We start from the raw sequence: 16,618 nt of genomic DNA on the forward strand, positions 1-16,618 counted from the left end.
GGTGTTCATATACTCCCTGGAATTCAGGGCCCTCCAGCAGAATGAGGGGATGAAGGGTATGCCACAAAAATAAATAAATCATTACATCTGCTCCAGCATCCTGTACACAACAGGGTGCCTCGTAAATGGTTTACTCCACAAATGCAGTCTTTCATTAGCACCGAAAGTTGTAAATTAGGATTCAATGGACCACAACTCAATGCTCCATATCCATCCTTTGCATTCCTGCCCAATGCTGCCACATTTTCCAACTGGTATCTGAAATCAGCAGCTAATGTGAAGGCCTCCTACTCCATGATGCATTTGTTGTAGGGGTCTTCACATGCCGTAGGAAATGATCACTTGTGACAGTCCTGCATTAAAGGCAGAGATTAATTTCCATTATTTGTTGATTAATACATACTTGATAATTTGTTGCAGATGTTGAGCAACCTTATCTGTCAATTTACACTTTTATCCACTGTTGTACTGTTCACAGATGTTTTCCATTAATTAAACTTACATGATAATGAACACTTGACAAGTAAATAAATAAATAAATAAATAAATAAATAAATAAATTTTCTGTTTTTACTCCGGGGCAACCAAACAGTCAGACGAGTTCACAAGATAGACAGAATACAAGAAACAGCACCGTATTCAGCAGTCACGGGCTTGAACCCCGGTCATCCTCTCTGCACGAGCAAGCGAGAGGAAGTAGTCATCCTCTCTGCACGAGCACCTGTTAATGGTGTTGCTGTTAATTAGTATTGGTAAATAATGCAGGATCATCCAAAAAAAAAAAAAAAAACCCACATCACTTATCATACTCATCTAATCATTTGTCTGGTTCTTCCTTAAATTCAATAAAAATACCCAACCCACTTTCACAACATCCGATGGAAGTTTGTTACAAAAATTACCTAACTGCTGGCTGAAAACAAATTTCCACACATCTCTTCTGTACCAATCTTTCCTTAATTTAAATTCCATCCCCTTATGTGTGTTGTCTAAAAATAGTAAGAATAAAATCAGCATTTACTTTATCAATCTATTCAAAGCCTTAAACAACTAAATCACATCTAGTTTCTATGCACTATAATTCACAGAACTGAAGCCTTTCTTGGTAAGAATTACCTTTTGTTACTCTTCTCTGCATCCATTCCAACAGAACCACATCCTACTTAAAATGAAGCTTTGTATGCAATACTCTAGATGTGACCTAGACATTGTTTTTTTACGAAATGATCACCACCTTATCTCTGCTTGCAAAATTCCTTTATACATCATTGACAAAACTGCATAAGCTGCTTGTCTGCACTGTTCAGAGAATTTAATATCTGAATGCACAATTACCCCCAGGTCTTCATCATTCTCCACTACCCTCACTGTGGTGTGGTGCCACATAACTGGTATGTCATTCTGGGATAACATGTCATTTATAGGGTATCCATAAGCAATAACTTACATTTGTCAATGTTAAAATTCAACTGCCACTTCTCAGCCCATCTGCCTAATTTTTCTAGTTCTTGTTGCAGTAGCATAACTTTATTCCCGTGATTAACTGCCCTGCCAACTGTAAACTTACACATTAAGCCTGATATGCTTTCATCAATATCCTTAATAAAAAATGAAAACAACTGCCCTGCCAACTGTAAACTTACACATTAAGCCTGATATGCTTTCATCAATATCCTTAATAAAAAATTAAAACAACAATGGGCCCAGCACCAAACCCTATGAAACTCTGCTAATAACATTAGTCCAAGAAAAGGCAGTGCCTATTGATAGCTACTGCCTTCCCCCACCCAACCATCCCTTTATAAACAGCAGTTTGTTTGTTTGTTATTTGGTTTTTAGGAGCATTAGCAACTAAGGCCATATTGCTCCAGGGATATGCGGTTGTCATTCCCCGACCTTTCCGCATCCTCCGTATTTGGTGGTCACAGGATCGAACCCCGGTCTAATCAAGAAGCGTGTGCTACGCACTGCTACTCCTGCCCACCTGACTACAGAGGCGCCTTATAAACAGCAGTAACTTGCCTCTAATGCCACACTGCTCCATTTCATATAGTAGTCTTATGAAGAACAGTATGAGAAGTTTTTCTGAAATCTGAGTATATGATGTCAAAATGCTCTTTTGCGTCCAGTTCCTTTGTTACTACATCATAGTATCCAATCAGATTAGTATTACTAGTGGCAAATGATGCAAGAAATCAAGCTTATAGAGCAACTATCCACTTCCACAACAGCAGATCGATGATTGTTCCAATAATCAACTACCTAATGGCTAAAGGCAAACCTCCATACATCCAACTTGAAACCATCTTTCTCAACTTGAATTTGTCCCCTCACACATGTAGTCTGAGGAAGAGAAAGAATGCCATCAGCACTGAGCTTGCTCAATCCATTCAAAGCCAGACTTAAGTGCTGTAACGATGTCAATGGAGTGTTGGGCCCACGACCAAAAGGAAGCTTACTGCCCTCCTGCCCAAAACAGAAAAAAATTTGAGTAAAAATGTTAAGTTTTTTTTTTTTAAGTTATGTTTATGATAAAATTTACTGTGTTTACAAACAATAATTTTTTTACACAAAGCATGTTTATTGTTAGTTAGTAGCACAGCACAAGTGAAGCTGCAGTGAACTGATGTGAAATGGTATTAGCATAGCTGCTGCTTCCAGGGCTATTTTTAAGAATTTGTTTGCAAGTACTCCACTAGCAGTTGTGTATCCACCAGAACCACATTTTTTATTTTTACCAAAATAAAAATTTTCAGAGGGGCAACAATAAACTTTGCATCGGGGCCCACTTTTTCTAGTTACGACTGCTTAAAAACCTCAAAGAGTTCACCTCCCAAGTGCCTAGTCTCCAGATACTGCAATTTGCAGAATTGAAGCAGCCTTCCTTGGTAATAGGGCCCTTTTGTTCCCCTCACCAATCTATACATTTAACTTTGAATAAATTTAAGGAGAAACTGGACAGGCATTTGGAGGGAATGGTGTGTTTTTTTTTTTTTTTGGCTGATGCTGCATAAGCTCATACACTTGCTTTCTTGCATCACATGCCGCTACTACTACTACTACTACCACCACCACCACCACCACCACCACCGTAGTCACCTTTACGAAAGCAAAAACCCATCCCTTTACCCTTGATAGTAGTTACCTCTGAGTGAATCCCACTTCAGCACACTGTGATCACTGCCATCTAGTGGTTCCTTAATCTGCAGATTCTTGATGCATGAAGAATCATTACTGATAATCAGATCAAGAGTATTACTCCCTCTAGTTGCCTTCCAAACATGCTGCTGTAGAAAACAATCATCAAATAAATCCACAAAAGCCTTGCTAGTGTGTGAGTGACCAACCCATTCATTTTGAGGACGAGAGTTGGCGGTGCGGACGTGCCCTTCTGCCGCTCTTGGAACAGAGAAGTTTTTTCTGATTTATTATCTGCTTTATTAGTTTAAATTGACATATTAACTTATTTTCTAGAGTAGCTTTATATTCCTATTTACGGTACTTAAGTTTAAAGTAACTTAGATAGAGATTTTGTAGGTATTACTTAGTATCGGAAAGGGTATCAAATCCACGTGTTTACTGTTCGTAAATAGCCGCCATTGTTACGGGAAAATTAATCAGTAAAATCTATTAATCTTGTCGAACTTCACTGGCAATTAAATTGTACTTTTAACTATACATATAACCACTTAGGTTACGTAACATAAATAATTAGTAAAAATAAATAATTAATACATAACTTGATACGGAAGTTATATAAAGGGATTTCGTAGATAACACTCCTTACTGAAACGTAAATATTTCGTAGATAACACTCGTAGATTTCATAGACAACACTCGTTACTGAAACATAAATATAGCGTTATAACTGTGTTGGGATACAAGTTTAGGATTTAATTTTGTACTGAAATTGAAATTTTATTGAAAGTAAATCGAAATCATGACTCAAACCAGAGCAGCAAAGCAAAAGGCTCAAGCTAATGGGAATGCTGTGGCTCAGGGGAGAACTGAGGGGGACAGTTGCCCTCTGAATCACAGCCTTTTAAGATGCACTATTTGCTTGATGTTTGCGGAGCAGTCAGGTATGGGACATGATACTGCCATGGGGGATGTCTTTGTATGTGCGCGATGCAAGGAGTGTAAGGAAATCAGGCAACAACTCAGCGTTGTTATGGGCCTATATGAGAGCTTGAAGGACAGGGTGGATACCCTCGAAGGATTTAAATTGAAGAGGCCCATCAAGCTCTAGCTGCCCACATCAATGCCAGAGCTTGCACTTGGTCATCGTGCAACACAGCGGCAACCCCCCAAGGCAGAATGCACTGGCCCCAAAGGAACTAGTAGTTGTTGGTGACTCTATTGTCAGGGAAACGGGAAACATGCTTTGTAAAAAGGATAGGTGGAACAGGACCAGGGTATGTCTGCCAGGGGCAAAGGTTGATGACGTTGTAGAGCGGATATCATCTTTTAAGGGCACAAAAGGTGATATAGTTGTACACGTTGGCACTAATGATATTAAGAGTAGGTGACCGGCGGAATTACTTAACAAGTACCGGGTCACTAATGAAAAAAAAGCCGTGAATTAGGGTTGAATTTGAAAGTGTCTGCAATTCTGCCCAGACACGATAGGAGGGAGTATATGATGAGAGCCCTGTCGATCAATTCGGCCCTGGAAAGATTGTGCAGGGCTCAAGGGGTAGAATTTTTTTTCAGCCTGGTCTGTACTTGTTAACAGGAGAGACTGCTTCTACAGGGATGGGATACACTTAAATAGAAAGGGTGCAAGAATGTTTGCTGATGCTATCGAGGCAGTGTTAGGTGGGTCGGAAAACTGCTAAATTGGGGGGGGATACAAGGACTAATAGATTAACAGTGGCCGCTGGCAGAGGAGAAAGTGATTCTTGCAGCACTGCTTCTATTGGAATGAGCAGCAGCCTGGAAAATAAGATGCAGGATATTTCAGAGACTGCTGGGAATCATTGGGGTACAAGTGAACACATGGGTTGTGTTAGGGTGGCTAAGAGGAAGAGCAGGTGCATGTATACTTGCGTGTACACCAATGCTAGGAGTTTAGTAAATAAATTTGATGAATTTGAGGTATTGCTCAAAACCTCAAAGGCAGATATTGTTGGGATTTCAGAAACGTGGTGTCACACAGATATAAGGAATGCAGAACTGGAATTTAGGGAGTACAATGTCTACAGAAAGGATAGAAAGGGAGGAGGGGTTATGCTATTAGTTAAGAAACACATAAAATCCAAGGAAGTGAAGCCAGTCGACATCACTTCAAGGCTTTTGTGGATTTATTGGATGATTGTTTTCTACATCAGCATGTTCGGGAGGCAACTAGATGGTCTTGATTTGATTATCAGTAGTGATTCTTCATGCATTAAGAATCTGCAGATAAATGAACCACTAGGTGGCAGTGATCACAGTGTTCTGAAGTGGGAGTTACTCAAAGAGGTAACTACCATTAGGGGTAAAGGGAAGGGGTATTGCTTTCGTAAAGGTGACTACGATGGACTGAGACAGTATTTAAATTCTATACAGTGGGATCAACTAATGATGTTACCAACAGCAAATTCAAAATGGGAAGCATTCAAAGAACTTATCTTGGAAGCTACTAGGCGTTACATACCAACTAAGAAATATTGTTCAAGGTTTAGGCCTAAATGGATGTCAGATGAACTAATGAGGCATATGGCAGAGAAGTAAAATGCATGGGATACATACAAATTAACACGTGACACAGAAGCCTATGATAGATACAAGTTGATCTGTAATCAAGTTACAAAGGAGGTTAGGCAGGCGAAGGCAGATTACGAGAGATCCTTGGCAAAGGATGCGAAGAAAAACAGCAAAGAGTTCTTTACTTATGTAAACTCTAGAAGGAAGGGGATGAATCAGATTGGTCCACTTGATATCGATGGGTCAACTGTTGATAACCCTGCTCAGGTAGCAAACAAACTAAATCAATATTTTGCATCGACATTCACACGTTCGTTCGTTATTTGGTTTTTAGGAGCATTAGCAACTAAGGCACATATTGCTCCGGGATATGCGGTGGTCATTCCTTGACCTTTCCGCATACTCCGTATTTGGTGGTGACGGGCTCGAACCCCGGTCTAATCAAGAAGCATGTGCTACGCACTGCTGCTCCTTCCCACCTGGCTACGGAGGCGCCCCGACATTCACACATGAGGAGTTATTCCGCGAGGGGAATGCCAGAGGTGTATTCAACTCTAGCAGTAAGCTACAGAATCTTGTAATAACTGAGAGTAAAGTGGAGGAGAAATTGTTGAAGATAAACACAAGAAAGGCACCTGGGGTGGATGGGATCTATCCAGTTATATTAAAGGAGGCAGCAAAGGAAGTAAGCAAACCCTTAGCCATAATTATGAGAGCTTCCTTGGACTCAGGGGAGGTACCCATAGACTGGAAATGTGCAAATGTGACCCCAATTCACAAAGGAGGATCAAAGGCTGACACAAGTAATTATAGACCTGTGAGCTTAACTTCTGTTCCTGGAAAATTAATGGAGGCACTGGTTAAGGAAGCACTGCAGGATCATCTAGACAAGACTTCAGTTATAGCTCGGACACAGCATGGTTTTGTTAAGGGGAAGTCTTGCCTGACCAATTTGATTGGATACTATGATGCAGTCACAAAAGAACTGGATGCAGGGAATAACTTTGATATTATATACTTGGATCTTAGAAAGGCTTTTGATACTGTTGCACATGGAAGACTGCTGCACAAATTGGAGCAGTGTAGCATTGGTGGCAAATTGCTGCTATGGATAAAGGGGTGGTTGAGGGGGAGAAGACAAGAGAGTGGTAATCAATGGACACTGCTCATCGTGGACTAATGTTATTAGTGGAGTCCCTCAGGGTTCAGTATTGGGTCCTTTATTGTTTTCTGTATTCATAAATGATATTGATGATGGTATATCAAACTTAATGTCCAAGTTTGCAGACGATACGAAGGTTGGCAGGGTTGTCAAGGATACTACTGACACTATGCTGCTGCAACAGGATCTGGAAAAGTTGAGCAGATGGGCTGAGAGGTGGCAAATGAAGTTTAACATTGACAAATGTAAAGTACTACATATGGGAAACAGCAAACCCCAGAGCAGCATATCAACTCTATAGTACTACACTGACAGTGGTAGAGAATGAAAGGGACCTGGGCGTGGTTGTGCAGGCAGATATGAAGTTCCCTGAGCAGTGCAGACTGGCTGCAAGAGTAGCTCATGGTGTATTGTCAATGATATATAGGAATTTTTCTAGCAGGGATAAGGAGGTGATTATTCCCTTGTATAATGCAATGGTCAGGCCACACCTAGAGTACTGTATACAGGCCTGGAGGCCTCATTTCAAGAAGGATGTAGAGCTGCTGGAAGGAGTACAGAGAAGGGCAACAAGATTAGTGAATGGAACAAAGGGGTACTCTTACGAAGAAAGGCTTAAGTTTTGCGAATTGCAGTGTCTGGAGACTAGGCACCAGCGAGGTAATCTGATAGAGGTGTACAAAGCCTTGAATGGTTTGAGCATGCTCAATGCTGATGGGATTCTTCCTCTTGCTCAGAATAATCACCTGAGAGGCCATAAATTCAAATTGAGGAAAGACAGAGGTAGGATAGATGTGCGGAAATTCGCCTTTAGCCAGCGGGTGGTTGGTAGGTGGAACAGACTTCCATCCCTTGTCGTGGAAGTTGATAGCCTAAATAAGTTTAAGGCTCAGCTGGACAGGTATTTCGAACGAACAGAGGGGTGAAGTGGAAGTGGTTATTTTTTATTTATTTATTTTACTTTATTTTTTTTTTGGCTGATGCTGCATGAGCTTGCTTTCTTGCATCAAATGCCTCTACTAATGCTAATGCTAACCCACAAATTTCAGTCAATATCTGGGAAATTAAAATCCCCCATTATAAGATACAGTACTCTAATTTACGGCCCAACTATTTCTCTGCACAATTGCTCATTATACTCATCAGATTCATTAGGCCTATAACACACCTACTCTCATTTTATCTTTCGCAATGCTTATGTCACACCAAACAGACTGAACATTGCATTGTTCACCAACATCAATTAGATGCACTTCCTTAGATTTTATGTGTTTCTTAACTAACAGCATAACCCCTCCTCCCTTCCTGTACACATTGTACTCCCCAAATTCCAGTTCTGCACTGCTTATACTGTGTGACACCATGTCTCTGATATCCCAACAATATCTGCCTTTGATATCTTGGCTAGCACTTCAAGCTCATCGAATTTATTAACTATACTCCTAGCGCTGTTGTACATGCACCTGTTTCTATTGTTCGTTACCCTAACACAGCCCATGTATTTACTTGTTCCACTATGACTCCCCGCAGTCCTGGAAATTCCCATTGCCTTGCTTTCTACCAGGCTGCTGGTCAATTGCAATTGAATAGAAGTAGTGCAAGACTCACTTTTACCTCTGCAACCCCGGGGGCTCACATCTGGTGAGTATAGGCGTGGAAAACCCAGGGTCTCTCTCTCTCTCTCTCTCTCTCTCTCTCTCTCTCTCTCTCTCTCTCTCTCAGGGTGGTAACTCGGGAATGTTCTTTTTCTGCCTGGTGCAGCATAAGCTTCAGGCTTCCTTGTACCATATGGCTAATAATAATAAGAAGCAGTCTCTCCAGTTAACAATTACAGACCAGGCTGAGAAAAATTCTACCCCTTGAGCCTTGCACAATCTTTCCAGGGCTGAATTGATCGACAAGGCTCTCATCATATACTCCTTCCTATCGTGTCTGGGCAGAATTGCAGACACTTTCAAATTTAACCCTAACTCACGGCTTTTTTCAGCATTGTCTTGTACTGTTAATTCTGCCAGTCTCCTACTCTTAATATCATTAGTGCCAACGTGTACAACAATATCACCCTTTGTGCCCTTAAAGGATGATATCTGCCCTACAACATCATCGACCTTTGCCCCTGGCAGACATACCTTGGTCTTGTTCCATCTATCCTTTTTGCACAAAATGTTCCCTGTTTCCCTGACAATACAGTCCCCTACAACAACTAGTTCCTTTAGGACCAGCGCATTCTGCCTTGGGGGTTGCCACTGTGTTGAGTGATGTTCAAGTGCAAGCTCTGGCATTGATGTGGGCAGCTAGAGCTTGATGGGCCTCTTCAATTTAAATCCTTCGAGGGTATTCACCCTGTCCTTCAAGCTCTCATATAAGCCCATAACATTGGCGCCTGATTTCCTCGCACTCCTTACATCGCACACACATAAAGACATTCCCCTTGGCAATATCATGTCCCATTCCTGATTGCTCCACAAACATCAAACAAGCAGTGCATTTCAAAAGACTGATTCAGAGGACAACTACCCCCCTCAGTTCTCCCCCGAGCCACAGCACTTCCACTAGTTTTCGAGTCTTTTGCTTTGCTGCTCTGGTCTGAGTCATGATTTCTATTAAAGTTCAATAAAATTCCAATACAAAATATAACCCTAAACCTATATCCCAATGCAGTTATAACACTATATATATATATATATATTTTGTGTTTTTATTATTTTAGTTAGTGTCTAATTGATTGTTTTTAATTTGTCCCTTGCTACGTTAATGTCATCGCCATGGGCAATTGGACTATTATACGTGCTTGATATATTTTAGTTTGATTGCTTAGATTACTTAAATTTTGGTGTCTATTTTCTATAGGGTATTAAGGTGTATCCTGAACAGGAGATTTAGTTAGCGTTTTTAGTCTAACCTATTCCTAGGGGTCTGTGGTGGTGTTCAAATTATATAATAACTAATGAAGTTAGTTATAATTCTAATTATTTAATTTTAATTAATAATATTAATCAATACTAACTAACATTCCCTTACCTGGTCATCTATCCGCTACTTCATCTGGGGCTTTGAGCGGATCGATAGCCAGTTTTAAAGGAATGTCTCATAATTACCCGTTTCTGTTAACTCCTTATCAGTTTTGCCTTATTAGTGAGATTATTTTGCTCTTTTAGATTATTTAATTCATTGAATAAGGATAGTTTTATGTCAATTTGTCTTTCAGTTTAATTTTAATTTTTGAAAATTTTTAATATTTAACTTAGGATTCGGCAAACTGGTAGAGGAGAAACAAAGCCCAATGGGTAATTATCGGAATAATCGAGTGGAGCTATACTTATCTGTCCAGTGGTGGTCTTTCAGTAAATGAGGGGTTAGCCCTGTTCATTGTTTGTTTTATCACTGGTTTGGTTTTGAGTGCGCAGTCGCGTCTATTGTTGCTTTATATTGTTGTAGGGTGATATTTTTGCAAGTCATCCGATGAATGGGTTGATTCCTACGTCAGCCGGGGTGGGGCTGCGTATGGGGGTGGGGGGTTTCTGTTTTAACTCCGTGGTGAAAATTAATTTGAAAATAACGTGATTTGGTTGTATTTTATTTACAATCGTTATTTTTTGTTATTTACATGAGTTGGTTTGGAAAACACAACAGAAGCAATTAACAAACTGATAAAAACACTCACAAAAAACAATATACCCTACAATTATAGCAAACACCACATAAAAGCGGCCACACTTATTAATAACAAAAATCAAATATCTAAATCACAAAGCAATATCAAAAATACCTAAATTAAGGTCCGGATTTCTTACGCTCAGAGGAGGCTCGTCCTCTGACCGCACTATAATCCGGCTTCCTATATTAACCCACCCATCAAAATAAAAAATTAATTTGTGTGTAACAAGATGCAAGGTAACATTCACTTTACAGGAGACTGTAAATATGTAAATAGCTATCCCCGAGGACAAAACGGGCTGTTATGCTTTAGAAAAGCTATACCGCCCAGTCCAAAGGGATAGCAAACCAACTCATGTAAATAACAAAAAATAACGATTGTAAATAAAATACAACCAAATCACGTTATTTTCAAATTAATTTTCACCTCTGAGTTAAAACGGAAACCCCCCCCCCCCCCGGCTGACGTTGGAATCAACCCACTCATCGGATGTTTGTTTGTTTGTTTCAGGATTTATTGGGCGCATCGGCAACTATGACCATAGTGCGCCATACATATGATAATTATGCATGCTATTTCTTCTCAATTACAGAAAATGGAAAAGGAAACCAGAAAATAATTTTTTTTTTCCTAACTAAAGGAGGTGATATACTTTAATCATCTTCAGAAAGTTATATATGCTTGAGACATTTGTTTCATTGTTTAAAAGTGAGGTAAGTGTAGGATCTTTTGTTGTGGCTGAAGTGCAAAGAATCTGGCGTTCTCTTGTATATTTTGTGTATTCGACCAGAATGTGTTTCACTGAGAGCAGTGTATTACAGTGATGACACTGAGGGGGTATTTCTCCTCTTAAAAGATAACCATGAGTGATATTTGTGTGCCCTATTCGCAGTCGAGCCAATATTACCTCTTGATGTCGGATTGAATTAAAGCTGGAAGGCCATCGCTCAAGGTTTGGCTTGATACTTCGAAGTTTATTATTAGGTTGATTTTCCCATGATAACTGCCATTGGCACATGCATTTTTCCTGGATTATTGGTCGATAGTCTTGATGAGGCACTTTCCACTTTTTCTCGGGCGGTAGGTGAGCTGATTTGGCAGCATTGTCCGCTAGTTCGTTTCCAGGAATTCCCATATGTCCTGGGACCCAGCAGAAGTGTATGTTTTTTCCAAGTTCTGATAAGCTATGTAAAGAGCTGACTATTCTTTTCACAACTGGGTGGGTGATGTTCATGGTGTTTTTTAGTGCTTGAAGTGCACTTAAAGAATCTGTGAAAATTATACTGTTGTTAATATCAGAGGACTCGATATGGTTCAGTGCAACCTGAATTGCTATTAGTTCGGCGGAAAATATACCGAACTCAGGTGATAACTGATAAGCTAATGTGATGTTTGGAAAAACTGCGGCGATTCCAACGTGGACATCATTCTTTGATCCATCAGTATGTACTATGGAAAAGCTGGGAAACTGGTCCACTACTGCATGGTATAGTTGCGAGAAGTTTTCTCTATGCAAAGTAGATTTATTCCATTCATGCAGATGTAAGTCACATGAGGGTGGAATGATATTCCAAGGAGCAAGAGAGGATGGGAGGCTATGTGCCACATTCTCTAAGGTTAGATTTAGTTCTTCTAAGAGGTGTTTTATTCTCATACCCAAAGGACGATTAGCATTAGGGCGGTTTTGGTATAACCTACTGTGCTGTGATGTGAAAAGTATAGGCCAGTTCGGGTGTTCTGGCATAGATCTAATTTTATAGGCATAACGTAGTATCAGTTGTTGTCGCCTGATTGAGAGAGGTGGTTCGTGTGCTTCAGCATATAAGCTATGTGTAGGAGACGTGCGATATGCCCCTAAAGCAACGTGTATTCCACTATGATGGATAGGGTCAAGCCAGCGAAGGGCACTAGGTCTTGCTGAACTATACACTGGTGCTCCGTAGTCAAGTTTCGATCTTATTAATGCTCTATATAACCGTAATAAAGTAAGGCGATCAGCTCCCCAATTGGTTGCAGAGAGAACCCGGATGATATTTAGTTTTTGTTGACATGATGTTCTTAGTCTTTTGATGTGCTCAACGAAAGTGAGTTTATGGTCTAAAGTGATTCCTAAGAACCGTATGCTGGGATGAACTGTTATTTGTTGGCGATTCAGTTGTAGCTCCGGATTGGGATGGAGTTTGCATTGGCGGCAAAAATGGATGCAAAATGTTTTTTCTGGACAAAGTTGAAATCCATTAGTCTGAGCCCATGAACAGATCTTATTTATTGCCACTTGCAACTGTCTCTCAATAGTATTCATATTTTTAGCATGACACCAAATACTAAGATCGTCTACAAACAGTGCTTTATCAACAGTGTCTGGAATTTGTCCGGCAATGGAGTTTATTGCAATTATAAAAAGTGAAGCACTGAGTACAGAGCCTTGAGGAACTCCTTCTTCTTGGGAAAATACTTGGGACAGTGAGGTTTTGAATCGAACCTGGAATGTACGCTTGCATAGGAAATTCTGTATGAAAATCGGGAGGTGACCCCGAAGTCCATGACGATGTAATTCACGGAGTATTCCATACTTCCACGTGGAATCATAGGCCTTACTGATGTCAAAGCAGACTAACACATGGTGTTCCGATCTGACTCATCGGATGGCTTGCAAAAGTATCACCCTACAACAATATAAAGCAACAATAGATGCGACTGCGCACTCAAAACCAAACCAGTGATAAAACAAACAATGAACAGGGCTAACCCCTCATTTACTGAAAGACCACCACCGGACAGATAAGTATAGCTCCACTCGATTATTCCGATAATTACCCGTTAGGCTTTGTTTCTCCTCTACCAGTTTGCCGAATCCTAAGTTAAATATTAAAAATTTTCAAAAATTAAAATTAAACTGAAAGACAAATTGACATAAAACTATCCTTATTCAATGAATTAAATAATCTAAAAGAGCAAAATAATCTCACTAATAAGGCAAAACTGATAAGGAGTTAACAGAAACGGGTAATTATGAGACATTCCTTTAAAACTGGCTATCGATCCGCTCAAAGCCCCAGATGAAGTAGAGGATAGATGACCAGGTAAAGGAATGTTAGTTAGTATTGATTAATATTATTAATTAAAGTTAAATAATTAGAATTATAACTAACTTCATTAGTTATTATATAATTTGAACACCACCACAGACCCCTAGGAATAGGTTAGACTAAAAACGTTAACTAAATCTCCTGTTCAGGATACACCTTAATACCCTATAGAAAATAGACACCAAAATTTAAGTAATCTAAGCAATCAAACTATATATATATTTTTTTGGTATCAAATATTATCTCCGAGTTACGTTATATGACTTTCTTATCTCCTGTCAACTTATATGTATTAATTTATGATGTTATGTTTGTAATAACTAGGTCTCTATATTTATTTAGCTAAAAAAAGTACAATTCAATTGACAATGAAATTTAATAAGATTAAAAAATTTTACTGATTAATTGATACTACTATACTCGCTATCTAGTTTTCCGTTAAACCTTATGCTAGCACATGTTGTATCGTATAACAATGGTGGCAAGTTACGAATGGTTAATCTACGGACACGAGGTATTATTTACTTTCCAAATCTAGCTATATAAATTCAAAATAAACCACGGAGCTTGACTAGGTCTATAAGCTACTTATAGAAAATAATTTAATCTAACAATTAAAGCGGCTAATTATAATTAAAAACTTTCGTTTGCCTGAGCTGCAAAACCTGTCCACACGTGGATTTGATGCCCTTACCGATACTAAGTAACATCCTACAAAATCTCTATCTAAATTCAATTTAAACTCAAGTATTGTTACTAGGAATATAAAGCTACTCTAAAAAATAAATTAATATGCCAATTTAAGTCAATAGAAAAGCAAAAACCTTTCTATTTGCTGGAGCCGTAAAAACTTTGTCTGTTCACATGTACTCTCGCACTCACTCTCTCATGTCATTTGGATATTCAGGTACTGTGACCATGTAAACAGATAGGGAAAATTTATGGAAAAATCTGGATAATGCACTTCCGCGAAATAACAGATGATTATTTGTTGGGGTAAAAGGAAACCACTCTCTCCTAATTCTCGAACGGGGGTGCTTAAAGTTGATTCACAGCAGTGTCCAACCTACAGCCCATGCAAAAAGTGAACCAAAAAAGAATTTTAATTTTGTTAATTATCAAAAAATCTTCTTATTAAATGTTTTTTTCGGTAAATGTACTTGTGTATGTAATAAATAAAATTTCCAAATATTTTCAATTTTTCTTTTACATATCACAAGATATGGAAAATGTAACCTAGTTTTCCTCGAATTACTTAGTGCGACCCGTGAAAGAAATCTAATTTTGAATATGGCCCTTGTACGGGAAAACTGTATTTGTGTTTTTGTATGGGCAGCTCCTAGAACAGAAGTTCATCTCCGCCTCATTGCTCTGTTCAGTTTTTACTGTCAAGGTAAGGCTAGTGCGTGTCAGGTAATAATAATAAAAAAAATAAAATAAAAAATTCCAACTGGTTGAACTTGGATAGGGGAAAAGGAAGCAGAGAGAGGAAAAAAAAAAAAAGTTTTAATCCCGGACAGGAAATTTATCTCACAAGGGAGAAAGTGATAGGACAGAAAAATTTTGTGTGTGTGTTCTATAGTGTAGTGTATTGGCCTTTTGGCTATCTGGAAGCAATGATCACCTGGACTTCTGCCTCCAGGTACTCACTCCTAGCCACAGGAAGGCAAGGCCTCCCCTACTATCTGCTTGCCCTCCTCTCTGGGGAACGAATTTCCCAGGGAGGAAAAGAAAACTAAGAGTCAGGTGAAGAGGGGACTTCCCCATCCCAGGGGAGCCCAGCCAAGGATAAATTGTAAAAAAAAAAAAAAAAAAAAAAACACACAAGAGTGGGTGAGAGGTTGCTAGCATTACCTGGGGGAAAGGTTGGACACCACAGCAGTAGAAGGTTGATCTAAGCCCATTTTCAGCATTGGGAATACCTCTTGATCTACTCACTGTTGACCGGCACGACTTTTCCATATGTGGGACAGGTGGTCGGATAGGTGTTATGAGTACCTCTAAGTTGTATAATGGTAATCTCGTTAGCTTTCTTAATTCGTGCAGCAGCACTAATTGCCTAAAGGCCAGAAATGTGAACAGTGCGTACCGAGTTAAGTCTATCCTAATCCGTTCTTTATATGAAAATATTCTTTGCCCAATGGATACTATTTTAAATGTAGCTTCCAAGGGGAAATTCAAAAAAAATTCGCTATAAAATGAGTTCGTTAAACAAAGGTCCAACAGTACTCTAGAATTCTAAAAATAGTTTTAAATTTTAACAATAGACAGTTAAAAATGCAAATTTAGTTAAATAACTTTAAGCTTATTTGAATAGTAGGTAAACGTGAAAAAAAATTTACGGAATATTACAAATTTGGAAGTGTACTGCATCCAAATGTCACACTTCACTGTTAATAAAGGTGCCGGTACAACATACCATTGTGTACAGTCTCATAAAAAGCACTGCTTATATGTAATTATTAATTGGAATTTACTGAACTGGCAGATCATGAAATCCAAAGATTTTGTGAAAAACAGAAAATTAAAACAATGATAATACAATAACAGAATGATAATAATGATTTTCAATTAAACTACATGTTGGTACAAACAAATTTTGTAAAAATAAATACTTGAACATTTTAAAATTCATTTTAAGAAAATTAAAAAACATTTTGTGCAAAACCAATAACTACAAATTGTTTGCCCATTACAGATATGCATAATAAAAAAAGAACAGCACACAAACACTGCATCTTTAGATAAAATTATTTAATCAAATATGGATAGAAGCAGGAATACTACAATTAGAAACATGACAGTGCAGAACGTGCTTCACTGAAATGGAATCTGCAACCTCACACAAGGTGTTATGATAGCAAAAGATGCCTTTAAGTTTCAAGTATACAAGTCAGATATTTTTGTTATTTTAAACTTCAGTGAAACTTCAGTAAACTTAGTTTTAAACTGTACAACTAAGAATATATATGTAATTTACAGAATAAGTAAAATCATATTAACACATTAAAACAGTGATAC

At 38.7% G+C, this 16,618-nt stretch overlaps 1 protein-coding gene across 4 annotated transcripts in view; it reads right to left on the reverse strand.

Annotated features, from left to right (window-relative positions):
* LOC150083502 (mitochondrial coenzyme A transporter SLC25A16-like) overlaps positions 1 to 16,618 on the reverse strand; it is a 108,919-nt gene that overhangs the window by 9,533 nt on the left and 82,768 nt on the right. The window lies entirely within an intron of this gene.

This window comes from Mastigoproctus giganteus, chromosome 7, assembly GCF_048544385.1.
Source record: "Mastigoproctus giganteus isolate SK-2022 chromosome 7, ASM4854438v1, whole genome shotgun sequence".
Taxonomy (NCBI): Eukaryota; Metazoa; Arthropoda; class Arachnida; order Uropygi; family Thelyphonidae; genus Mastigoproctus; species Mastigoproctus giganteus.